Consider the following 27,415-nt stretch of genomic DNA (forward strand, 5'->3'; position numbering starts at 1 on the left):
GAGTTAAGAACTAAATGATCAACATATTTGTTCCGTCCACTAGCGGTCCTACGTCAAGCTTCCGTTCGTGCCCCTATGCATAGACCCCTCTACTTTTTATTAAAAACGGGACAGCAATGGGGTTGTACGCAATGGTAACGTAGGACAACGTGGTCTTATTTAACAAATCTTATTTGTTAACTGCAGCAGGAGCTTGTGTTTTGTGATGGAATATAAACTTGAGCGGGGTTCTCTCTGTTTATACTCTTTAGTATGACGCGCTTGACATAGATGGTCCACAGCAACTCATGAAGAGCTACTGATTCCGATCAATACACACTTAGAAATAACTACTTTTACACGAGACGTAATCCATATTGGACGTAAATCATAGAACGTAAACAAAAAATTCATGTAAAATTGAGTGTTCTTACACCGAAACATCAGCGAGTCGATGAAGAGAACGTTTGATTGAATTGATTTTCACGTTTCATTCAACTGATTCTTATGTCAAAAGGCCCGCTTACATGTGTCGGTCTCAAGGAACCGAAATTTACATGACTTTTTAGTAGTGTGTAGCTGTGCCGCTTCTTCCTCCTTCTATGGATGCTCATGTGGGCTGCAGCTCGCTGCTTGCAGGCTAGCTTTCGTAGTGTACTGGAGAACACCATCACTCACCATGCGGTGATTGAATAAACACCGTTCGGTGAGACCGGATAGAATTCAACTTTGAAATCTGTGTTAGGGAAATCGCATTTCGCAGGCAATCGGTGATTATTTTAATTATCTTAGCAACAGTTGCGTAGGAATATTTCTGATCGATTGGTGATTGGTTTAGGGGCAGTTGAGTTATTAACGTTCAAAATCGTTCATAATTTCGTTACAGGTTCCATTTTCGGTTTTCACAAAGTGTACCCCCATATAGAAATCACAGACGTAGTCCTACGGCAAAAGAAAACGAATCGTTTTCGGAGCTGGTTACTCATGGAGTACCTGAGTAACCACCGTGACGCGGTAGCCACCATCTGCGGATTAACTTTTAATACCGTTCTTTATTTAAGAATCTGCCAACTGTTTGTCGACGTCGACAACAATACAGCTCATTTGTGATCAGGATAAGAACATTTGTCTGGTAAAATCAGCCACGATAGTGGCAGTTTGTGCATTGAATGAACATTGTCCTTAATCCGATGATAAAACTGGATGGAGCTTACCACCATTAATGCTCTACTCGCGAACCCACACATACTCATATATTCAGTTTCTCATTATCATCACCCCCAAATAACCCACCGACACTGGTTCCTCTTGTCTAAAAACTATTCCACTTCATTGGAAACACAACCCCCTTGCAGCGCGCACGGTTCCACCTCAACAGCATCCTCATTGGAAAGGTCGAAACTCTCATCCATCCATCTATCCATCCAGTTCGTTTCCTCGCTCCCTGCGGCTCTCGCAAACATCGACCATCACACGTTATCCTGCCGCAAGTACACCTTGCTTGTACACCTACCATTCCAACCCCAACCAACCACTCCCTGAGTTACACCCAGTCAGGCGAACCAACGTAGAGGAATGCATTTTCCTAGCATGTTTCACCGTTCGCAACACATTTTTTCTCACTCACCCCTTGCTTGAGCACTGTCCCCACTCTCCGCTCTTCATCTACCAAAAGTCGGTCTCGGTACGATACTTCATCCCGGAAGAGCAATCGCATGGTACCTATGGCTGCACTTTGTTTGTGCGTTTCTCTTTGTATAGAATAACAAAACCAAGAGAGAATGGAAAACCGGATCCCTCCACCCTTCCGCCGTGATGCTCCCGGTTATCAACGATGAGCTTTTTTCAGGCGAAAAGCGGAAATCGCACACTCGTACGCATGTGCGCGCGATCTGCAGACGGGCCAACCTGCGTTACGCGCGTTACGCCGTTTCGTCCTGTTACTGCACGGGAAGATGGCGTGTTGTTTCGGAGCGTCGGGTCGGGGCACGAAGTTTGACAGCTGCAATCTCTCTCTCTTCGTTGAGACTCCCGCTCCGAGTGGGAAGTGAATGGAATCCTGTTTGGGCCAGCTCGAGTTAGGTTGGGTGGTTGGTAAAATCGCTCGCTGCTCCGGAGCTCAGTGACGAGCCTAGCATGGCCCAGTCAAAGCCAACTGTGTCAAACGGTGCGGGTGTGCGAAAAAGTAGGCGCTGCGATTCGTGTAGGTCAGTGCGTGCCATTCCTCATCTGCTTACAGCAATCCTCTGGGAGTAGCATCAAGCTTTTCATCGAAGGAAGGAAGAATTTATGGCCAAGGCCTCTGCGTTCCCTCCGGGGGTTCAGTGACAATGATTTTCCGATTGCAGTAGTTTGCCAGCGGACCAGTGTCAGTAGGTGAAGCCAGTGTCAATAAAAACACCGAGCGAAGATTAGAATGAATACAGTGTGGAAACGAGGAAGTGAGTGAAAATCCTGTGGGTGGTAACTGGGCCAGTCAATGTGTGATGTGTGTGCGTGTGGATGTGTGATTTGCTATAGGAAAAAAGTGTAAGCAGTGGAGAGATATCCGGCTGTGAAGATTGAAATCGATACCCAGGTGGGTGGTTTTTGCTGGAACCTACGTCGTTCGGAAGGCGTTGGAAGATTGTGTGTTTGACAGACGTTTTTTCCGCACCCTATTGTGTGCTGGAAAGGAATGCGAAAAATGTTGCATCCGGAGGACAGTCTCGGGGAGAAAACTGCTTCTTCCTTGGTGGATGTCATCAGCTCGGGTCTATTCAAGTAGAAATCAAAACCAATGGACTAGAAGGAGGGAGCAGTGAGGGAAGAGAGTGAGCAGCAGCAGCAGCCTGAGAGCGAGGTACATAAGTTGACGGACGGTAGGAGGATGGCGAAATTGTGCCATAGTTTGAACTGATGTGACGTTTGCTGTGTGCCTTTGGGGAGTATCGTGTGAAGCGGGTTGGATCGATTTGCAGCTTTCTGTTTTGGTTGGGTACACCTATAGTCAATGACGAGACGGGCATCGATTGGATGATTGCTATCGGGTGTACGACATCGTCAGGATGGGTGCATTCTTATGAATCTCGTCTATATTGGTTCGGAGGTATTTTCATTTGCCGATTCTGAGGCTCAGACCGCCTCCGGATCAATGCCGGCAGTATTGGTTTATTATCATTTCTGATGGTGATGCTTGTGGAAGGCGGTATTTAATGTGAACCACTGGGTATTGGATCATTCAGACAGTTTCTATGAGAGTTATTAAGATGGCTGTAAATGTCGTTCACTAACTTTAAATAAACTTGAGGAAATTTCTCAATAGTTTCGAGTATATTTTGGCAAGCAATAAGCCAATAAACTTGCAGCGATTGCAGCGTGACTTTTTTGAATCGAAGGAACCAATTAAATGAGTTTAATTTAATAGCAAAAGCACATGAAATGTCTAAATAGTCAAAGAAAAATAAATCTTCTAATAGCCTAAGCGAATGAAAGATCTGTGCTTGGAAACAAGAATAAGAGATTATATTCCCACGGAGGCAAAATTGCGATAACTATTTAACCTAAAGTCTTAGGAAGATTCTTATTAACAGAAATTAAAGGATCTTGAGTTTCTGTCTTTATATTTGATTACAAGATTCAAACATACACATTAAGAAAAATTGATGTTAATTTAGGTGCTCTGAGACTAACATATACGAGCGTCAATTTGGACATAAAATTGAGTCATATTAAATGCGAAATTCAGCTCAATTAAACGTACTTTCGATCGTTCCCGTCTCGGGGCACTTAATTTAACATGACATGTTTGTTTACGTCTCATCATTTAGTTCAAAGATAGATTCCGTCACGTGTAAGATTAGATATTTCTTAGTGTATAAATCTAGTTCTTTTCGTAGGTTGCCAAAAAATTGGCAAATCTTAATAGTACCAACTTGGCAGTCTCTTTTGAGTTGCTATTAATAGTTGTAGAATTATATGAGGGTAAGGATTATCATTATCGCGCTAACGTTTAGTTTTCTGATTGATAAGGTGCAATTGATGCATTTTTGAAAAATCCGAATCAATTGCTTTTCGACGTATTGCAGATTGCAAATCACTTGCGTCATTCTGTATAAAATTTTAAAACTAATGTTATGGTGAGATGGTGTTTAAAATCCGAAATGATGCGTCAAAAAACTGGGTTTTGAATTTCTGGACATCGCGCCAGTTGCACTTTAAATGTGTTTTACTGAAACCAGATTTACCGGTAATACCGTGCTATTCTGAACGATCGACATACCGGTTTTTAACCTTCTTAAATCCGGTAATGTCAGTAATTTGAATATCAAATGGTTGATGAAAGTTATGAAGAGCCCAATACGAAAAAGTCATGTAAATTTCGGTTCTCTGAGACCGACATGTGTAAGTGGCTCTTTTGACAAAAGAATCAATTTAAAGAAACGCGAGAATCAATTCAATCAAACGTTCTCTCAATCGACTTGCTAATGTTTCGGTTTGAGAACACTTAATTTTGTTTACGTTCCACGATTTACGTCCAATATGGATTACGTCCCGAGTAAAAGTAGTTATTTCTTAATGTGTGGAATACTCACAAGAGCAAAACTAGGCAATTATTTTCCATTTACAGTCACCCCAGTATTATGGGCCACCCACAATCATGGGTCATTTTCATTTGATTAACACGGTGAAATGACTGACCCATAATAGTTATTAGCTGACCCATAATACTGGGGTGACTGTAATTCTACTTATTTTGTATCCATGCCAGGTACGTATTTCGACTATAATGACGAAGGGAATGACATTCATGAAGATTGCACACTGTTTTTTTTTTCCTTTGGTTTGTTTTTTCCGTCGATCTTGTTTTCCGTGCTGAGCACCAATGTTACCGACGTGCCAGGAAGGCAGCTCCCACACCTGGACCCTACCTATCGACCCATCAACTCATGAACCGGGGACCAACGGCTTTACTTCTCATCCGAAGGAAGACGTGATCAGAGATGTTATGCCTCAGAACATCCCGGCGGCGCCGACTGGGATTGAACCCAGGCCTGCTGGGGTGAGAGGTAATCACGCTTACCACTACACCACCGGCGCCGTTAATTGCACACTGTTGTCGGAATACGTATCTGTTATGGAAGTTAAGACCTGAAGGGTCTTTTCGAATTTTCAAAAAAGGACGCGAACTCGTTGCCGGTCGAAACAGAAGTGAAATATAATTTTATTTCAATTATGAGCAAAGTACAAAATGTAAACTAAGCAGCGGCTACTCGTTGACAACAGTTTGGATTCCTCACGGGTTGAATGTCTCGATGTGGTGCTCTGTCGTCCGGTGTGCTATATTGATGATTTGGTGGAGCGGGTGTTAACTGCTCCCCCTTTGAAATGTTGAGCCTCCTGGGTCAACGACTGGTAGAAATCTAAGCGTCAGCAAGTGTCATTGGTTGATATATGTAATGTTAAGGAAGAGCATGTGGTTTTTCGTGCAGTGTACTAATGTTGATTGAAGCGGCTTGTTGACGTGCCTTATCGAAGATTTAGAATCCAATTAAGATGATCAATGTTGTGCTGAACGATTATCTTCCCACAATGACCATGGTGTTACATCTGCCTTTGTCTGCAGGTATCCGAATTTGTTAATGTTTTCTAGATGAAGTAGATGTATTCTGTTAATGTTAAAGGTTTCGTAAGTTTAAATTCTGAATATGTTTAAATCAGTTGATGGCGTGATAAACGGCTGTTCTATGACTCGGATTATTGCATTCGTAAAAGTGTATTTTTGAAAGGTAATAGAACAGTTTTCATAAACGATCAGATATGAGCCTTGTAGGTGTCTGTTCGTAGCTCCGCAGGTATTGCGTAATGAGACAATGACTGGAATGTGATTGAAGACAGCTTCGTATGAACAGGGGATGCTAGGGGATCCTTTTATGACGTTGCCGATGCATCTATCGTTAGACACGTCTTTTAGTTCAAACGTTAAACACATGGTCCAGTTTCCCAATTTTGCACAAGGTGTTGTTAAGAGGTACAGGTTTGACTCGCTTTTGAAGAATAATTTGCCAAGTTTTATGATACGCTGTGCTCGATTAATCACGGCTTCAGCTCGAAGGTGTTGAAATGTGGTTTTGCTGAAGTTGGGCATGTCTACGATGTACAAGATGACTTCCCTATTGGTGACGACCGATGTAGTAACAAACTGCAAGGCTCCATCTATCAGGTGCTGGTGAATTCCTTGTGTTTCTAATCTTATTGTGATTTCTTCAGTTTCATCTGGGTTTAACAATTTATTGTTTAAAATATTCAATTTTGAAAATATATTCGCATTTCTAATAGCTTCGATTTCGTCATTTCTTCTTCTTCTTATTATTAGCATTTCAAGCTTTTTCGATGCCAATACCAATGCTTGAATTTGTACATTGTGTGGCAAGCACAATGATACTCTATGCCCAGAGTAGTCGAGAAAATTTCCAACCCGAAAGATTCCCTCGACCGGATCTGGAATCGAACCCGCCGCCTCTGGTTTGGTAATACCGTGCCTTTAGGGAGTAGGCTATGAAGCCCCGATTTTGTCATTTATGAGATCTAAATTGAACATGATTTTAAGTGAATCCAACTCTTTTGATATTTCTTTAAAGTTTTGGGAATGTGAGGAAGTAATGTTGTTCAAGTAGTTGGTCAAACTCACAAGGCTTACATGTAATTTTTCGTTGATTTTTACTTGGTCATTATTATTGTAAACAAGGTGTTTTATTGAATTATCTATAGCATTAAAGTCATCTGAATCAGGAGATCCAGCCATCCAGCGTCCCATCTTCTGACTTTATTGTTTTATAGTGGTTTAACCTGCGCCAGGCTGTTTTCTACAGTTTTGATTATATGAGCAAGTATGGGGTTTGTATAATTTTTTTCATTGACAATTTCTTCCTGATAAGACACAGTGGTTTGGATAAATGTAACGTTAACTTTGTGTATATTTTTTTTGTGTAGCCTTCTAATATTCTTCCTCTTTCTCTGGAGGGATGCAAGGATGGGAGGTATGCTGAAAGGAAAATGATAGGGGTGGCATTAGAGAAAGGTTGCAGGATTCACCAGAACTTCTCTAATGTTGGATTCGTATATTTAAATTCTTAATGTTTGATTCATGTAGATTTTGATTTTTCTCGTTTTCCACTGTTACTCTTTGATTAGTTTGAACAAAATGTTTTTTTGAAAATTGGTTTGTGTTTTACTTACTTACTTAAGGGTCCTGTGCACCACCAGCGGTGCAAAGGGCCAACGTGAAAGACTTCCATCCTGGGCAGCTGCTCACTTTTGCCTTGACATGGGCCCAGGTCAGATTCCTATCGACTTGCTTAATTTCCTTATTGAGACTCCGCCGCCATGAGCCCCTGGGTCTGGCTCTGCTGCGATGTCCTGCCGGATTCCAATCCAGCGCTTGCTTGCAGATTTCGGTTCCGCCCCGTCGAAGTGTGTGGCCGACCCGCCTTCACTTTCGCTCTCAAATTTCTGTTGCTATCGGCTTCTGATGACATCGACGATGGAGCTCGGCATTCGAGATCCAGTTGTGAGGCCACCAGGCACGAATTATATACCGCAGGCATCGGTTGATGAAGACCTGCCGCTTTTAAGTGTTCTCCGCTGATACACACCACGTCTCGCTGGCGTATAACAACACAGATTTCACGTTCGAGTTGAAAATTCGGATTTTGGTGCGTTGACTTATCTGGTTGGATCTCCATACGTTTCGTAAACTCGCAAAGGCAGCCCTAGCCTTCTTGATTCGTGCACCTATGTCGCTCTTGGCCCCGCCGTCCGACGCCTTCTCCACTGCTTGCCCCGCTTCCGTAAAGCTGGAAGGGTTGCCCGTGTTGACATCCTACGATTTGGTCTTGTTGAAGTTGATGGTGAGACCCGCCGCAGAGGAGCGTTCGGCTAGGTCATTGAGCTTACTCTGCATATTTGAGCGCCGTTGTGCTAGTAGAGCAACATCATCAGCCAAATCGAAGTCGTTGAGATTTTCCATAGTGATAGGCTGCCAAAGCAGCCCACGCTTCTGTTCACGGTCAATTGCACCTACCATGATCTCGTCGATTACGATGAGAAACAGTAGCGGTGATAGTATATATCCTTGTCTCACACCAGCGACTACCCGGATAGGGTCGGACAAGGCTCCGTTATGCAGAACTCTGCACGTGAAAGCCTCATACTGCGCTTCGATGAGGTTGACGATTTTATCTGGGACTCCCTTGCGTCTCAGGGCGCCCCACAGATTCTCGTGATTGAGACGGTCGAATGCTTTTTCGTAGTCAATGAATACCAAATAAAGGGACTCTTGGAATTCATTGACCTGCTCCAGGACGATGCGGAGCGTGACAATATGGTCCACACAAGATCTTCCGGCACGGCATCCTGCCTGCTGCCGTCGGAGAGTCGCGTAGATCTTCACTTCTGACTTGTTGCTAGGTGTCACATAAGCTCGGATGTTCAGATATAACATTATACCTCTTATTTCTGGTGACAAAAATGCTTTCTCGCTATCTCGTTGTCACGGCTGAAGGAACGATGTTATAGTATCCTTGAATGCTTGGCGAATGTGAACAACATGGCGGGATTTGATTGGTATCATTCATCCAAATTTTGAAAATTTGTATATGCTAGACAAGAAGTAATTGTTATCGACCTGGTTTATATATATATATGAATGATATCTTATGGGTGATTTGGAATAGATGTTTCTTGGATATGGATTTTTAAGGGATGTCTGTCATATTTTGTAGTGTTACTAGTATCACACTTTCGCACAAAGTCTTTAATTTTAGCAGAGATCTACGGAAAGTAATATTCACGCAAATTTGTTTGTTGTTTTTTATCAATGCCTCGGTGGACTCTTTCGTGAGTCTTTTCAATAAATTTCTCTTGCGAATACGGATCGATTACGTCAATCAGAAAATTTTGTGTTAATCGAATTTTCAATTAGTTTGCTTTGCTAAAGTATTTCCTATATATTTCCTGAAGTTGTCCGAGAATAGTTTCAGATGTGTATAGACCAGTAAGCTTACTCGGAATAAAGTACTCTTTCCCTCCCTGAGCTCAACCGGTCAAGGCGTAGTTACAAAAGAAGACCATGCTTGAGGTGGCTGGTTTCAATTCCCTGACCGGTCTACGATTTTTCACGTTGCAAAATTTCTCGACTTCCATTGTACACTATTGTACTAATGCAAAAATGGTACAGGCATCGAAAGCTCTCAATAAATAACGGTGAAAGTGCATCTAGAACAACAAGTTGAGAGTACACAATATTATAATTTGCGATAAGCAATAAGCTTGCAATGTGAAGAAGAAGCAGGATGTTCGTTTTGGCATTTCAACTGAAAATCGTAAGGTGTGACTAGAGTCGTTCCGTTATTACAAAATATCGATACTACCGATATTTCAAATCAAAATTTCGATATATCGAAACACGACATTTTTTGCGAAACTTTTGAAAGGCCTATCCTCGTTAATCGGACCTCTTCATCGACTTTCTCTTTGGTTTACCACGGCTACATAAACTAATTTCTCGTTAAGCTCGCAGCATAATTCGACAGAAAATGTTGTTGGCTTGCCCCTAAAACAACAAATTCATTTGCACTCAGGTTATCCGCGAAGGAGAAAATCGATGAAAAGAATCGATCAACAATGATAGGCCCTATTTTCGTGTTGTGCGAGATTTGATTGATTATCAAAACGGCAATGAAAACACAATTCCAATTGACAAAATATTTTATAACAAAAATGTCAAATGCTATTAAATACCTATGCAAATATTTTATTCAGTTGTATGTTGGTCGCTGTTGACATTCGACAGTGGTAAATTTTTATTTGGTCTGTTTTAAAATGGTTAATTTCAAATTGTTCAATTTTCATTTAGTAAATTTTCGTTTGGACAATTTTGAATTGGTCAATTTTCAATTGTTCAATTCAAGCATAACTTGTCAAAAGTACGAAGGTTGCAAAAATAAATAAATTGATGTTACATTGTTACATTGTGACTCATACATTACAATTAAATAAGTTCATGCTAACAAAATACATTATCAAAGGTCAGAAGATAAAAATTTAAAACTATGGCAATGGGTAATTAAACCTATGTCCAATGGAACGAAGAGCCATGCTGCGGTGGGTGATCCTGTATGCAAGCCCGCTTGGTATTCAGTTCCAGCAGTCGAGAAGGAAAGAGAAAAAAGGAAGCAAAGCTCTTCGTTGTACTAGTTGTTGGACAGGAACTCACCTGATCGTCAGTCTCATTTGTCATTTGTCCAGTAATCGACGTTGAAATGCTGCAGCGGATGAGTTGAAGTCAAAGAACTGGTAAACCTCATCAAATATTGCCGTCATAAATCGAATCGGATCGTGTTGGCCATACCATGCATAACGTGCTTCAAGTGACAATAAGTCTCGCTTGAGCTTGCTTGAGCTTGAGCTTGATTGCCCGCCCACGGTTGCTACTCTGTTACTGCCAGATCAGCTGTAATTACACAGAGAACCAATAGACGATGCTTGGGACTAGCACTCATCCTCAATGTGTAAAAACTGGTGATCTTAAATTAGGCAATACCAGCGCCGGCCGCGCCCGAACACAGGTCAAGAAAGGAATGGGAAGGATTGTGTTGACATGACACTCGCTTTGATGGAAGCCGAGAACACCTCTGCACTTCCACGAGGAATCACTGGGATGTTGGATAAGAGGGTTGGGTTTGCAGCAGGGTTCGTTTTGGTAAACGATAAGCTGAATTGATGTCCTAACGATCATATAACGCGAAGGAGCTTGGGACTAAACCCACGGTCTTCTGCTCAGCAAGCAAAAACGTTTGCCACTAGGCAGACGAGCACCTTTTTAATCACCGAGTTGATGTTATTACCATGTAGTCATGTTAACAAATAAAACGATTGACGAATCTTGAATGTGGATGGGTCTGAGATTAGACTCTTGATGTTCTGCTCAGTAAGCAAAAACGGTTGCTCTAAGGCCACCGAGCCCCACATATCACATAATACCGTTGCTCAAATTTGTGTATCCATTCAAACTCGGAACCAACGACAACAACGAGTTTTGCAAAATACACGATACACAAGCGATTTTACCATAAATCTCTTTGATATTTAAGGACCTGGGACCGCGTTTTTCTGCTCAGTAAGCAGGCCACTGTAACCGACGATCTTTCAAATCCGAAAACTAAAAACTACGAAAAAGTACTTAGGCCTTCATTAAGTTCCACTTTCACGCGACGTTCAATAACAGGGTCCTATCCAGGATTACATCTGAAAAATCCAAATCTGGCCAAAGCCCACCCTAAACCTAAACCTGTTCTAATCCACCTGCAAATGACTAACGAATGGAAGACTTTGACTACCCAGCCATGCAATAGTCTCATTCCGTGCCTTATGGCACCACCCAGGGGAGACTTGGTCCTGTACCCAATGCTTAACTTATCTCCATTCCACTCAGCTACTCGCAATTTCTTGTGATATAGTGGGCGGAATATTATTATATGAGACAATTCAAGGCAGACGTCTTTCCAAATTTGGCAGATCGACAGGTAATCGGTGAGTTACCACGATAGTTGCTATTCAACAACTCGACAACGTCCCATCGTCAACGCCTGCTATGCGAATTTCCCATTGCAGACGCCAACGAAATGACGTCATCGAGCTATCGATCAACTACCCTGGTTATCGCCTGGTACCTTATAGCACGATGCTAGGAGACGAACCGGAAGAATCGATGAGCTACCTCTCCCCCCTTCAAGTGACAATAAGTCTCGCTGTCGTAAAACTCTTTCGGGTGCGTAGACGTTCAGTTGGGCCAGTATTTCTGCTGCATCAGTTTCCCCCAAAATAATTTTCGCGACAAATAGAGCCTGTGGTCAACAACAAAATTCCTCAAATCACAGGCATTATTTGGCGTATCCCTGAAGGCAGCTGCAGCTTGTTCAGTAGAAGCGATATAACTATTGAATGCACTCTTGAAGTGAGTAGCGAATAGCTCGCACTTTTCAGAAGCGGATTTAGCGATACCATGGTGCAGAATCATCTCTACAGGTAGGCCACTTTCTTTACGTTTAGAGTTCACAAAAATCCGAAACTGGTTAGGGTTTCTCCGAAGGTTGTCTTGTGTGCGTAGAGAGTAAAGTTTGTACAGGAACCGGTTGTACAGACGATAGTTATTACTGGCACGGGTAAATTGCTGCCAGTAGAAAGGACAGTGGTTCCTACTATAACTCCGAAGGGTTCTCGATCTAATACGTTTGAGCCGTCGTAAATGAGCATTTCCCCAAGGTGGCTTTGGAGTGGGTCTACGTATAGGAACATGTTCCGCTAAGGCAGTGTTAACAGTACGTGAGAAATGACTAACTGCTTCGTCAATGTTCGTTGTCGATTCTAAAAACGTCCAATCCGTGTGATGAAAAACTTAGTTCGATGTTTCATAATCTGCTTTATTGTTATATAGCTCTGGCTCCTTTGGAAACTGTTAAAAAACTGATGGACATGGCACTTTAACTTTCACTGAAAGGGCGGAATGACCAGTGTCAATGGCAACTAGCGGTTCAATATTTTCAAGTAGCTTGATCAAAACTAGGTCGAGAAGCCGTCCATTCAAATTTAAAACTCCGTTGATTTGTTTCAAACCATTTAAACTGAAACCATCAAGTAATGCTGCACATGCAACAGAAATATGCGATTTTTTTTACATCGACAGTAACATAGTCGGAAGTAGTAGAGTTCCATACTAATCCAGACTGGTTAAAGTCTCCAAACACGAGTGCGTGATCTTGTTCTCTGAGGTTAGAGAAAATTGCTCTGGTGGATTCAATGTATTTGTTGATACTGACTAAGTAATTTTTTCGATCAGGTGGTAAATATAATACATCAATGCTAATTCGCAAATTAGACAACTTAAGAATCACCCAAAGTTGCTCAAGTGAACTATCAACAGGAGTTCGATCGATGCAACAGTTAAACAAAACTGAAACGGCAATAAGTACTCCACCACCTCGTGCTTTCCTGCTATTGAGGCGATTACGATCATTCCTGTACACATTGTATGAGTTTCCGAAAAGTTGGGCTGAGTATATCTTTTCGTCAAGCCAAGTCTCAGTAAGAATAATTATGTCGTAGTGTGATTCGGAGACTGCCACAAAAAAATCATCAATTTTTGTGTGCAAACCTCGCACGTTCTGACAGTAGATCACCAGCTCTCTGGACGACGTTGGAAGACGCGTACTGTTCTGCTCAGAAATCCGCGTGGTCTGAATCACTGGGAGCACGGCCACTGAGTTCGGCGTTACATGGACCTGCTTGGTTATTGGATCGGTGGGTATGGATATAATTCAGCGGTAACGGACTGTACGAGGTAGCCTCAGCTGAGCAACCGATGAAATCCGGCTCTAGCATTCTCTGAAATGGTTGATTATCACTGAGGGAGAGTGCGGTATCCACAAACGCTTCGGTAGGACATATACTCAATAAAGCATTACTTGGACCAGCCAGTTCTGTCAGCTGGTAAATGTCCAACGATGACAAAGGCCACGAAGCTGCTTCGGGATGATTCAATGTTTTTTATTTCCTATAATATGCTAAATAAATCCTTTTGAAAAGTTACGCTAGAATTATCAATTGGCCAATTTTAAATTGTTCTATTTCAAATTGGTCAACGTTCAATTTGTTAATTTTCCATTGGTAAATTTCCAATCGGTAACTTTTAAACTTGTTAATTTTCAATTGGGAAATTTTCTATTGCTCAATTTTCATTCGGTTAATTTTAAAATGTTCATTCGGTTAATTTTCAATTTTTCAGTCGGTAAATTTTCAATTGTTCAATTTTTATTTGGTTAATTTTCAATTGGTCAAATTTCAACCGGCCAATTTTCAGTAGGCCAATTTTCAATAAGTCATTTTTCAATTGGTAAATTTCAATTGGCCAATTTTCAGTAGGTCAAATTTCAATTGGTCAACTATCAATTGGTCGACTTTCAAATGGTAAATGTTCAATTGGGCAATTTTCTACTGCTCAAATTTCAACAGGTCGTTTTTTAATTGGTCTTTTTTCAATTGGTCAATTTTCATTCGGTCAATTTTCAATGGTTCAATTCTCAATTGGAAAATTTTCAATTGGTCAATTTTCAATTGGTTAATTTTCAATTGGTCAATTTAAAATTGCTACATTTTCATTGGGTCAATTTTCAATTGTTCAATTTTCATTTTGTCAATTTTCAATGGGCAAATTTCAGTCGGCCAATTTTCAGTAAGCCAATTTTCAATAAGTTAATTTTCAATTGGTAAAATTTCAATCGGCCAATTTTCAGTGTGTCAAGTTTTAATTGTTGAATTATCAATTGGTCGATTTTCAAATGGTAAATTTTCAAATGGTCAATTTTCAATTCATCAGTTATCAAGTGCTCAATTTACAATTGGTAAATTTTCAATTGTTTCATTTTAGCGGCGCGGGTGGTGTAGTGGTAAGCGTGATTGCCTCTCACCCCAGCAGGTCTGGGTTCAATCCCAGTCGGCGCCGCCGGGATGTTCTGAGGCTTAACATCTCTGATCAAGGGAAGTAAAGCCGTTGACCCCGGTTCATGAGTTGATGGGTCCATAGGTAGGGTCCAGGTGTGGGAGCTGCCTTCCTGGCATTGGTAACATTGGTACTCAGTACGGAAAACAAGATCGACGGAAATAAATTAAAAATTAAATAAATAAATCGGTCATTTTTCAATTGGCAACACACAAATTTAGCGTTTTCAAAAGTTTCGGGATCAATTCTCTAAAAAATAAGAAGATGAAGGGCAAAAGCAAATGGAGCGTCCTGAGCATCTGCAAATCTATTTCAATTTATTTAAAAAATTGCAAAATTCTAATAATAATCGAAGCACTTTAAACAATTCGCCCTACCAAATCTGCACTTTTTCATCAACTCTCGTAGCCATAAACTCAATCACAATCGCACCTAACCTCCCCCCTCATCGCTTCGTAAACTGTCAAAAGTGCACTCACACTGGAAAACCATATTTTGCCACCATTCCAATTTTCCGGACGCGAAGAAAAGTGAACCTGAGAGGAGCATTATAAAAAGCAGTGAGCAAATAGATAAATAAAAAAAAAGAACCCAGAAAAAAATACTGCTGACCAACAAAAGTTCCGCAGCTGGAACAGGAGACAGAGAATTGGCATTGGAACTGCACACCGATGCAGTTTTCCAGCTCCAGGCGCCAGCAGCAGCAGTAGCAGTGACAAAACCCGAGGTGACATCAAAAGGTTGCGTTTGTTCGTTCGCTTCCCTCCCATTTTCGATTCCGCTTGTTTACGCTCCTGAATGTGAAGCATCTGCAAGGATTGCGCCAAACTGATAGTGACACTTCAGGGGCATGCCATTTTTTTTCGTGCAATCATTTTTCCGGTGACGACGATGACAACAACGGGGGAGGAGCACATCACTTCCGTCAGATCGATCGTCCGCCCTCCAAACCAGGGATGGAACGGTGGATCTGGGTGTAGGTTTCGAGTGCGAGATGCTATACATTTCGATAAAGGTCGTAATTTTCATTGAGTCGATGAATACCGTTCTGATTCATAGTTTGGACACTTTGTTATTATTGCTTGAAATCCCTATGTAATGCTATTTATGCCTTAAAAAACCGAGGGTGGACTCTTAAGGAACAATCTTGACATATTGTTAATGTTTATGTCATATACCTAGGTACACTCAATTTTGTTTTTACGTGATTTTAATTTTTCCGATTTTGCCCGCATGCAGGATAAGCAGAGCATTTTTAATATCGACATTTTTTTTTTAAATTTACAAATGAAATTAAAATAATTTAACATCACATGATCAAAAATGGAGGCGGTAAAAAATCGCTTTTAATCGATATTTTTTTACGTAGGCGCACGTCTTTCGACAACATATTGGGGGTGCAATTTAAAAAAAACCAAAATCTACCGCGTTACGAAAAGTGGTCAGGTTTTGTCCATAGCGGATGGATATTAATTCTAAACTAGCCAATCGATTGAAATGTCATATACGAATCTGCTTAAATGAACACTTTATCAATTTTCAAAAGGCAACTGTTGCTATGATAATGAAAATTATCACCGATTTGCTGCGAAAAGCGCTTTCTCTAACACAGATTTTAAAATCGAATTCATTTTCAGCCATTGACTGGTTCGTCTTTTATCACGCAGCTTGATTTCACAGTTTAGCTATAGTTCAGTGAATGTATCCAGTAGCTCGTTTCTGAAGAGCTGGTAATCACTCTGATAGATTGCTACTGGAGTGGTGATTTCTACCACTGGATTGTTGAAGTACGCAGAAATCGCGCGCTTAGTGAACATATATGGTTATCTTGCTAGTTGATGTTGGCAACTGTGTAGTCTCGGATCCAAGTGTTCATGGAGCATCGCAACGTTTGCGCAGATTGCTTGTGGTCCAGCAGAGTCTAGAGTGTCACGCATTCTAAACATCTCATACGAATGAAACTGATAGCTCTGTTAAGCTGAGGAAATGTCTTTTGAGCTCTTCACGATAGCAATGGTCGGTCAGCGTTTCCGTATGCTGTTGGACATTGGGTCACGGTAGAAGCAAAACCGGTGTGAATTCACCGAAATGGTTTCAATTTGTGGAATCACACAACTCGACTCGTGCAGAATGATTGCAGTCCCTGGTGCAATGGAGCAGCGATCATGCAGTGCGATCCGATGAAGTGGTCACGGTCCGGATTACGATCTGGACTGCTTCCTTATCGCAGATGGCTTTTCCGGATTCCACTCCTGATTGACGTCCTGTCGTTGGTTTGACGTTTTATCGTGGTTCTGACGTGGAAACAAGGGCGTAGCCAGGTTTAGAATTAAGGGGGGGGGATTATTTGTTCATTATGAACGATTAGGTCAGAACGGGGCTAGGCCGAGTTCACTAGGTCAAATGCGTCGATTTACTGCATCAAAATGTATCAGTCAAAATGTCAAAATGTCAAAATGCATCAGTACTCTTCTAATTAGGACCAGCAATTGCCAATTAGCTTTTGATTCTGTCTTTTCCCAGAATGATTCAAAATTTTCCGTATATTAAGGGCCTGACACGCCGCCTTCTTTTCGTAGCCAGCATAAAAACGTGATCACATATCAATCCAAGCGGGCCCAGAGCGTAGGCCCACACCTTTGCTCGCTACGACTACTTGTTATTAGTAGAGATAGGGGTGCCACCTCCTTGTATACATTTAAATTAATGATAAATCCAAATGCGATTGAGCCGAAAGGATCGGTACGTCAGATGAGTCTTTACAAAGAAAGGTTAATTTGTCTACGTACAAACTACCTTGAAAACTCGTATACGTCTTCTTTTTTCTTTATTGCGAGCAGGGAAAAGCTCATTGGAATGAAGCTTTCTTAAAAGCTGGTTTTTTTTCAAATGGGCATAAAACCACCTCATCTTTTCGCATCAACATAACAGTACATTCCAAGTGATGAAGTATTAACTTAAGACTAAACAAAATATCACCTTATTTCTTACTACTACCAATAATTTACTAACTGAGCACTTGACGAAACCTATTTTTATTAATTAAACGTGACTGATGAAAGTCGAAGACATGGTAACAACGATTGAACACACGTAACATACTAATAAAAAGCTCATTATAGCCATAATTGGTACGGAATGACGATATACGAATAAATTGGAAAGAACGGAGGTTACGACGACGAACATCAAAATTCAACTCACGTAACATTGCAGGATTGAACAGCATCCGATATGCAAGAAGCCGTAGTGACAATCTCCAGAAGGTCAAGGTCAACTAGTTTACAACGCTCTTCATATCTAGAGGGATTATATGGATCATTCCAAGGCAAACGCCAAACAGCAAAGCGAATAAACTTATGTTGGATAGCTTCTACTCTCTGTATGCTGTTCTAATAGTAAGCAGCCCAAACCACAACTGCATACTCCAATGTAGAGTGAACTAAGGTACAATAAAGGGGCTTCAAACAGTCAACATCCGAGATGCAGCACGGAAAATAAAGCCCAGACATTTAGAAGCTTTGGAGGTTTTATATCCTACATGATCTTTAAAAGTAAGATTCGAATCTAAGAGAACTCCCAAATCCTTAACAGTAGATTCTCTCTTTAGAGATTTCCCGGCAATGGTATGATCAAATGAAATTACATTGCGTTTCCGTCAAAAGGAAATTACCGAGCATTTTGTTGACAATCAAACTCATGCGATTAGTTGCACATCATTTGGAAAAAAAGATTATTTTCTTACTAAAGGAAATGTACCTCTTCTTGATAGGCTATTACATAATAGAGTTTGAAGTCATTGGCATTTGATTAAACTTTGAGCACTAGATTGCCGTCATTCAGGTACAGCAAAAATGGTTGTGATATAGACATTGAATTGTTCTGATACAGTATTACCAATTTTAAGCGACATTGAACGACCAACAAGATAAGAGTTAAGCCAATCTAGCAACGAACCAGAGAAATCAAGACGTTCAAGGTTTACTATCAAGATTCCATGGTTGATTTTATCGAAAGCAGCTTCTATCGTTTTGATGATAAAGGACGTGTATGGAACCAGAATTGTCTCAACTAAGTTCTGCGACTCAACATGGGCTCATGCCAAAGAAATCCACCTTACCTTTCCATCTCTTTGGCATGAGCCCATGTTGAGTCGCGGAAACGTAGTTGAGACAATGATGCTTGAGGAAGTCGAGGACAATCAACTCAAATAGTTTAGACGTAGCACATAATACACAGCGATTTCTCTGTTGTTTAAAACCTCTCGTTTGTCGTCCTTTTTGAGCACGGGAAAAACGAAAATATGTCCATGTTTTAGGAAAAGATCCGGATGAGAGCGAGTGGTTGAAAGTAGTAGCCAGAGGTTGCAAGATAGCAGAACTAACAATACCGTAAGTTTTTTGGTTTGAAGGACATTTCAACCGAGCGCAAGCTGATTCAACAGTATTATGTGATATGTGTGGAGGTACATTAGCTGCACCATCAGTCACCAGATGTGCGTCAAATGTTTCGTCGGTAAATACTGCTGAGAATTGATCTTTGAAAAGGTCAGTTATGACCGGCAGAGAGAATGCTTCTTTATCGCCGGGCTTCATGCTTGAAGGTAGTCCTATTTCCTTCCCCTGTTCTTCGATAGATGGCCAGAACTTCTTAGGATTGTCTTTCAAATCACGTTGAATCCGACGCAGTTAAGTATGAAACAGTTAGTTGTTTAGCCGTTTGTATCTATTATTGCAGGCAAGGTAATACGACCGGTTGTAGGAGCTATGATTCGTGCCGATCTTTTAACCGACTTGAGATGCTTATTAAGAAGATTGTTGGACCAAAGTGGGTACACAGCATTTTGGGAGTGAACTGATCTATGGCGTAAGCTACGACGAAAGTAAACATTTCAACTGTTGTTTTGACGCTCAAATCCTGCAGCATAGAGCATAAAAACAGGTTCATTTTCGAGAAGCCCGTTTTCCTGAATGTATACCAGGTAGCTTCGGTGACAGGGATGAATTCATAAGGACAACATTCCTTTATGAACAATTGAAGAGGCGGATGATGGCGGCATTCCTTAACAAGTAGGGTTGCAGCTTCAGAAACTGTAGTATCAAGATTGAGATCTTGGCTCACAAAACAAGCGATGTTGGAGTTACAGACAGAGTTGAGCTGGATGAGTCCCGCTGTTCTGTAATGATCCAAGGGTTGATTTTGAACTAGGTTCATCGATGAGTGGGCAAGGTCGGGATACAGGTTATTCGATAAACTTCGAAGAATTTAATTGGAATATCCTCATGAATTATCTTCAAAATCTTTACCCTTCACAAAGTTCTTTTCAAAATTAGTCAATTTCAAATACAGGGTGCGTGACGAATTTTTGCAGTAAATTTCAAATAGTAATTTCTCATGCTTGTGCATCATTAGCACATATCATCGGCAAGAGACAAGAGATTTTTTCGCTAATTTTCTCACACGCACGTCTCTTGCCGATGATATGTGCTAACCTCTCAGTATCTTCTAACTGTCGCATATAACGAATAAAAATTGACTTTCAGTCGCTAACCTAAATCGAAAATTAATTTGATGATAAATCATCACTATGGCCCGGTGGTCGGAGGTGAGGCCAGCAGCTCATTGCTCTATTCATACTGCATTGGACATCCCGTATCCAACATGTGTGATGTAGAACAGAGACGAGTTGTGTTTGTTCACATCGACCGATACTGAGTGGTTGCGGTACAAGCACATATCGTCGGTAATAGACGATTGTTGTGTATTGAGAACGCTTGCGCAAAAAGACTAAGGGAGGGAAACGGATTCGAAACTTATATGTCATTAGCGAAATACATCCGTAGACCATAGGTCCACCGTTGTATAATTGGCAATGCACCCGTGTACTGAATGGGAATTGTGGGTTCGAATCCCACCGGTGCCCTTAGATTTTTTCGCAAATTTTCTCACACGCACGTCTCTTGCCAATGATATGTGCTAACCTCTCAGTATCTTCTAACTGTCGCATATAACAAATAAAAAAAATGGACTTTCAGACGCTAACCTAAATTAAAAAAGGCTTGGGAAAGTGACAAGACGGAGCACCTGCTCATACTGCTAATAAAGCACAGAAATGGCTTACGGAAAATATTTCGTAAATTTGGGAGGAAGAAATTTGGCCCCCAAGCAGTCCCGATATCCATCCGTTGGATTATTTTGTATAGGGCGTCGTCCAACGGGATACCAATAGAACCCCTCACACCACACTTAAGTCGCTAAAAGCTAAAATCAAGGCAGTGATGACATCTATGGATCGAAACATTTTAAAACGTGCATACTGCAGTTTCCGGAAGCGTCTAACTACAGTCGTCGAAAGGGAAGGCATTTTTTTTTAATAAGTTTACTTACAACTTCCATATGTTGCGAAAGAAAATAAATCGCACAAAATTCATTGCTAGAATAACTATTATGTGTATTTTTTCTCAAATATGCCATTTACTACAAAAATTCGTCACGCACCCTGTAAATTTAAAGCCGCTCTGAGATTAATTTTAAATTTTCTTTAAAATAGTTCTGAAATTATTTGCAGTACACTCCTAGCACAATTAAGTTATCTTTAGAATGACATGGAATTTTTTATTAGTCCTTTAAAATATAAGACCTTTTTATATAATTATGAATGAAAGTAATTATAGGTTGGAGGAACGAGTACATGAAAGAAATAATATTCATCTTTGAGGAAAGGATGTGCTCGGAAATACACTGGAGTCGCTTTTTACGCGGGTGATACGTCCCGCGTAAAAAAAAACCGCGTAAAAAAAACCGCGTTAATTCCGGAATCCGCGTAAAATAAACCGCGTAAATTCCGGAATCCGCGTAAAAAAAACCGCGTAAAAAAAGACCGTGTAAAAAAACCGCGTAAAAAGCGACTCTAGTGTATAATGATAAACCGCGTAAATTCTGATATCCGCGTAAAAAAAACCGCGTAAATTCCGGAATCCGCGTAAAAAAAACCGCGTTAATTCCGAAATCCGTGTAAAAAAAAAACCCCGTAAAAAAAACCGTGTAAAAAAAACCGCGTAAAAAGCGACTCCAGTGTATATATAAAATCCTTCTCAAGGGTAGTTTTCAGCGTCGTCGGTGAGGTCACCGTCTGGATCGAAGTCTAGTAACAGCAAGTTGAACAGGGACTTCGATCTACTTGTTTTGAGAAATAAGGAGTTCGGTGGACTTGTAGTGACCGATTTTGCTTACTGAGCAGAAAATCATGGATTCAATCCCAAGCCCATTCCTTCCATAAATAATCTTATGGAAATTTATTCTAGTTTTCTTGAAATATTTACCTCAATTTTCTTCCATCTTTCCACGTAATCTTGGTCCAGTTTTATTAGGGTTTTTTGCCGGAATGAATGTATATTCAGTATACTATTTCTTAACTGTTTCCTCTCTTCATCGAAATTGCTTCCAAAAAAATTTATGAAAATAGCGGAAATTGATTCCCATTTAATATTTTTTTTAATTAGCAGACAAGGGTCAATATTGGGATCTTGTGAAATTTTCAAAAGACTGAATATTACTTGCATTGATAAAAAAAATATTGGTGATTGGGGTCCATTTTGTATCCTGCTTCCGTTGTCACATTCCACATACCTTTCCTGATCGCATACTGCTCTATTGTACTTCTGTTTCACAAGCAGAATGGACACTTGCCGCAACAATCGCAGTTTGTGATTGCATCTGGCTTCAAAAAATGGATTTTCTCCATCCAAGTGTAAACCACTTTCCTCCTTCCGGAAGTTGGTAAGTTCCGCCATAATCGTCAATTCATACGTCTCCAATGCATCCTTCTAGCAGATTCTTCTCAGCAGTGACCATGAAGGATTCTCAATTGGAGTTCTTGTAGCCGCTTTGAATACAGATGCGGTGATTCTTCCAGCTCGAAGCTTCTCCCAATAGTAGATACGGAACGTTGACAAATGGTTATACTGGCAATTGGTCCAACCAGCGATTTTAAATAACGAAGGTCACATAGTGTTGAGGCACCTATTTGAAGCTCGTTCAAAGGCTTTCCAAAAGAATCGGGATCGAAAAAATGACAAATTAGCAGTTTCAACATAGATGAATCAGGATGGAAGTTTAAGAGTCAATATTTGAATGTCATCTTGATCGTACAATAAGTTGACCTATTGATGGATTTTCTCCATCTCTGACCAACTTTCCAACAAAGTCGCTCAAATCTTTCACAGGGCATTCAGGTACATGGAAGTCGTATTCGGGAGTTTGTTCTTCGTTCAGACTGAAAATGTCCTGAATTTCAGCATAATTAACTGCTTTCTTAGGTGGGACCAGTCGTTGGTTAAGAATATCTATGCATGACGGTTCATCAACATCCACCTCTTCACGTCCAATTTGTCCAAATTTGTTGGAAGTGTTTGATATATTTGATTCCTTGTTTCTTTTTTTCCTTTTGGTTTGTTTTTTCCGTCAATCTTGTTTTCCGTACTGAGCACCAATGCTACTGACGTGCCAGGAAGGCAGCTCCCACACCTGGACCCTACCTATCGACCCATCACAATTCATGAACCGGGGACCAACGGCTTTACTTCCCGTGATCAGAGATGTTATGCCTCAGAACATCCCGGCGGCGCCGACTGGTATTGAACCCAGGCCTGCTGGGGTGAGAGGTAATCACGCTTACCACTACACCACCGGCGCCGTTATTCCTTGTTTCTTATCCTCTTCAATATCCTCTTCATCTTTCGGTCCAAGACAGGATCAGCACGTCCAATCCTTTTAGCACTTCTCGGTTTCCTCTCGACCGTCAAACGTTCCGAAAATGATTTGAGCACACCATGTACAGCAGACAAGTCAGGATTTGCATTACGTCCGTACAACATCCGCTCGCGCACGTGTTTTTCATTCGTCGCCATCTTGAAAACTAAACATGGATTGTAAACACCAATCATAGTCTTTTTCATCAATCTTCATTCCTTTATTTAACGTCGGTCTCTGTTCCGCAATCTAGTGCCAATCACCGACGGACATCGATTGCCATCCATTGACGGCAATCGAATGTGCAGGAAGGCAGCTTCCACACCTGCGTAGGATATCGCACCCATTCAACACACATGGGCCGGGACCAACGGCTTTACTTCCCTTCCGAAGGAAGACGTGACCAGAGATTTTTATGCCTCAGAAAAATCCCACCGACCTCGGCTGGGATTGAACCCATACCCATTGGGGTGCTAGATAGCAGTCACGCTTACCACTACACCACCGGCGCCGGCTCTTTTTCATCGACTCCCAGCTATACCTCAGCGAAATTTTTTACTCCTGAATACTGACTAAAAGTAAATGGGTACACACAAAAAGAGCTGTAATTCGTGATTCAATAAGTTTAAAAAGTCCATTGATGGTTGCTTTACAGCACTTGTATTAAAACTTCAAAGTTACAGCATTAGATGGTTACATTTCCCAGTTCGAACGAAATCTCGAACCTTCCTCTTGATGGAGCCCATCAGCGCCCGCACAGTGGAAACGGACACGGAATCAGCGCATTGACTGCCTCGCCCATTCGTCGAAGTCGCTGCTTTGAAATTGCCCAGTATTTTTCGATTGGTCGAAATTCCGGGCAATTCGGAGAATTCATTGGCTTGGGGACAAAATCGATCCTGTTGGCAGCATGCCACTTCAGAGCCATCTTGGAGTAGTGGCAGCTAACCAAATCGGGCCAAAAGATGGCTTTGCTTGCGGATGAACTTGGGATGTCATCGTCGAGGATGTGACGAATGGTTCCGTTTTCAGGCCACATCGCTTGCCAAATCTTCACAAACTTGTCGGAAAACACGAACTTGAATCTTCCCGGCACATTCCCACGTCCAGTCGCGATGTAAAACTTTTGACCGGGAACTGCTTAAAATTGAAGTTGACTTATGTTTCGTCATCGATCAAAGTGCAGCCCTTGTGTTTCGTCAAAACACGGTCGTACAAGAGCCTTGCAAGCTTTTTGGCCATGGAATTCTACTTCATGTGCCGGTTCGGATGTTTACTGGCTTTGTACGACTGTACCTTCTGGCCACATCTCGGATCGAAAGACCGGAGTTGGCTTTAACGCTCCTCAACGCCTTGCTGCGCAGCGATCCATGGTTCCAGTTTTTTCGTAGGTCCGCTGATTCCTTTCCACACTCAGGCTTTCCTTGTAGGTTTTGAGCACTCGACAAACTGTGGTTTTCCGCATCTTAAGCACTCTGAAATGATTAATTTCCTTATTCAAAGCTTTATAAACGTTGACTGTCTTCCTTATTCAGAACCAGAAGTTTGATCTAATAACAAACTGAATAAGTGTAATTTGCACATACATTGTCGCTTTTATTCAATTGTTTTCAATTGATTGAATAAAATGCTTTATTAAACGTCTTATAAATGTTTTCTAGCTCCATTATTGGATTTCATTGCATTGCTTTACAATATTGCTGTATAAAGGGTGAATACACTCAGCAAAATAGCTCTTATACCACCCAACAAACAATTCAAAGTCACAAATAAGCATATATATTGAATAAATGCTGTATAACATTGTACAATGCTGAATAAAAAGAGCTGTCGAATTATGTGCTGAAAAAGCTCATTGAGATCGATAGATGCACATTTATTCCACTGTTTGCTCTGATCTGATTAATTTACTTATTAAAAGCTGTAAAAGTGTTAAATGTCTTCCCAATTCAACGCCAGAAGTTCGATCTAATAACAAACTGAATAAGTGTAATTTGTACATACATTGACACTTGAATTCGACTGTTTTCAATTGATTTAATAACATGCTTTATTAGACGTCTAATAAATGTTCTCCAGCTCCTTTATAAGATTTCATTGCATTACTTTACAATATTGTTGAATAAAGGTGAATAAAGTCAGCATAATAGCTCTTATACCACTATGCGTCCATGTTGTAATCACATGATTTGTAAATGCTTTATAAACGACGTATTAGATTCATTATTCGACAACACTGATTCAGTCTTACAACAAGGCGAAATCAGTAGAGTAGTGGTTCCCGTTTCCGCTTTCCAATTAGAAGGTCATGAGTTCAATCCCAAGCTCAACCCTTTTTTTTAACATAATTAATTTAAATAGTAATCATCGATCACATGACTCACGATAATGAATGCATTGATCTAGTTTAAAATATAACCGAGCATCCTTTCTTTCGACTTGGAGATGTGAAGAGGCAACATTGTTCTCATTCAAAACAACGATGAATGAATTATTCATTCCCACAGGACCTTGAAGGAGCTAGAGTTGCGATCGGGAGTGCTGATAGGTATTTACTTTCATGCAAGCTTTTATAGATTATTGAGTTGCCCATATGATGAATTCTAGGATAACTCAGATGAAAAGGCAAGCGGCTGGTGATCGGAAGGTACATGGTTCGAATCCCATACCATACAACGACATGTATAAGTATTTAATAAATTTTCTAATATCTGTGTGGTGCGAGCCACGTCAGAAATAATGAAATACAATACACTTAAGAAAAACACACCACACCCTTCCCTGTCCCCGTTCATCTTATTTTCGGATTAATTTTCCCACAGTTGAATAATCGTTTAATAAATGTATAATAATGTCTAATTAAACGTTATTTTACATGAGAATCAAGTGTATACAGAGCATTGAATAATCAAAAAATTTATCGTATAAACTCTGTTACAACTCATTATAAGTCCAATAAAAGCTTCTCGACATACCTTATTCAACACCAAATATTTCGATGTTGTGGTTGAATAAATTCTCCAGATTTGTGTGAACAAATCCTGAACAGAAGTTATTATTAAAAATAGTACAAGTACTATTAAGCATGCAGTTGAATAGACGATTGTTTGTTGGGTACTCATCCGATTGCTCCAATCAAATCTGATCTGTGCAAGATCTTACATGTGGTTATATCATCGGATGAGTCAAATTGAGAAAACCCAAACCACTTTTGAAAACAATAGCCAGTGCCCATCTCCCTAAGGATCTTCCATTGACACTTCTAACTTGTTACATCGTTAGCTTTCCAGAATTCATGACTTCCCACCTTATGAAAGCAAAATTTAATCAATTCGTTATAAATAGCTATATGTCAGCCAGCCAGCCAGCCTACCTTCCATTCGTTTCTCGCCGGAGGGCACATTGGTGAACAAATCGAGAAACAAAGCGCTTCTCTACCTGCCTACGAGAGAAAGGGTTGAACAACAACATCAACAGCGGCTATGACGACGATGATGCTTTTCATGCCCATCCACCCCTTCATAATCCAGAAATTTCAACTACAATAAGTGCGGGCTGCTGGAAGAGACCTGGGTGCTTGCGGTTGGTGCAGCTGGGAGAATGAGGTCCTAAATTAAAAATGCCTGCTTCGTCATCAGCTTTGTTTCGCATTTTTTTTTAACTTTCCGTGTTTGTCTCATCGCTCGAGGGGAGCTTTGTGGTTTCATAAAACACAAAAGAAAAGTCTGATCCTGTAACGAAGACAGTGTCCACCCCTCCCTGCCGTCACCCTCTCTGATGGGGAACCGGGATGCGAAACATAAATATGCTAGTAGGCAAAAGACTCGGAGAACGGTCAGAGAATTCACTCAGTATTTCTGGGGTTTGCTTGCTTATGCTGTGAAAGAAAACCTCAGACTTTTGGGACCGGGTGATGATGATGAGTTCGGAGCAAATTCTCCTTTTTTCCGGCTTTCCCCCGAGGCGCCTGGAGTTATGCTGCGTTCCAGGCTTCTCATTATAATAATTTCTTCGAGCAACCCTTTGAATCCACTCCACTCTTCATCGCCCTCCTTCCTTGCCACCGCCGTCTTTTCATTTCCACCTCTTCTGCATTGGGGGAGTTCGGGGAATGCCATCAAAAGCTAATTCCTTTGTTTGCTTGATTAA

The 27,415-nt window shown here is 40.9% G+C and overlaps 1 protein-coding gene across 1 annotated transcript in view; it reads left to right on the forward strand.

Annotated features, from left to right (window-relative positions):
* Positions 1-2,060: 2,060 nt before the first annotated feature.
* LOC135711357 (hemicentin-2-like) overlaps positions 2,061-27,415 on the forward strand; it is a 123,953-nt gene continuing 98,598 nt past the window's right edge. The window contains exon 1 of the mRNA XM_065234156.1: positions 2,061-2,821. The gene's annotated coding sequence lies outside the window, so the exon portion shown is untranslated. The remainder of the gene's footprint in view (positions 2,822-27,415) is intronic.

This window comes from Ochlerotatus camptorhynchus, unplaced genomic scaffold (genome assembly GCF_037179485.1).
Source record: "Ochlerotatus camptorhynchus isolate MF236.1 unplaced genomic scaffold, CSIRO-AGI_Acam_v1.1 ptg000432l, whole genome shotgun sequence".
Classification (NCBI taxonomy): domain Eukaryota; kingdom Metazoa; phylum Arthropoda; class Insecta; order Diptera; family Culicidae; genus Ochlerotatus; species Ochlerotatus camptorhynchus.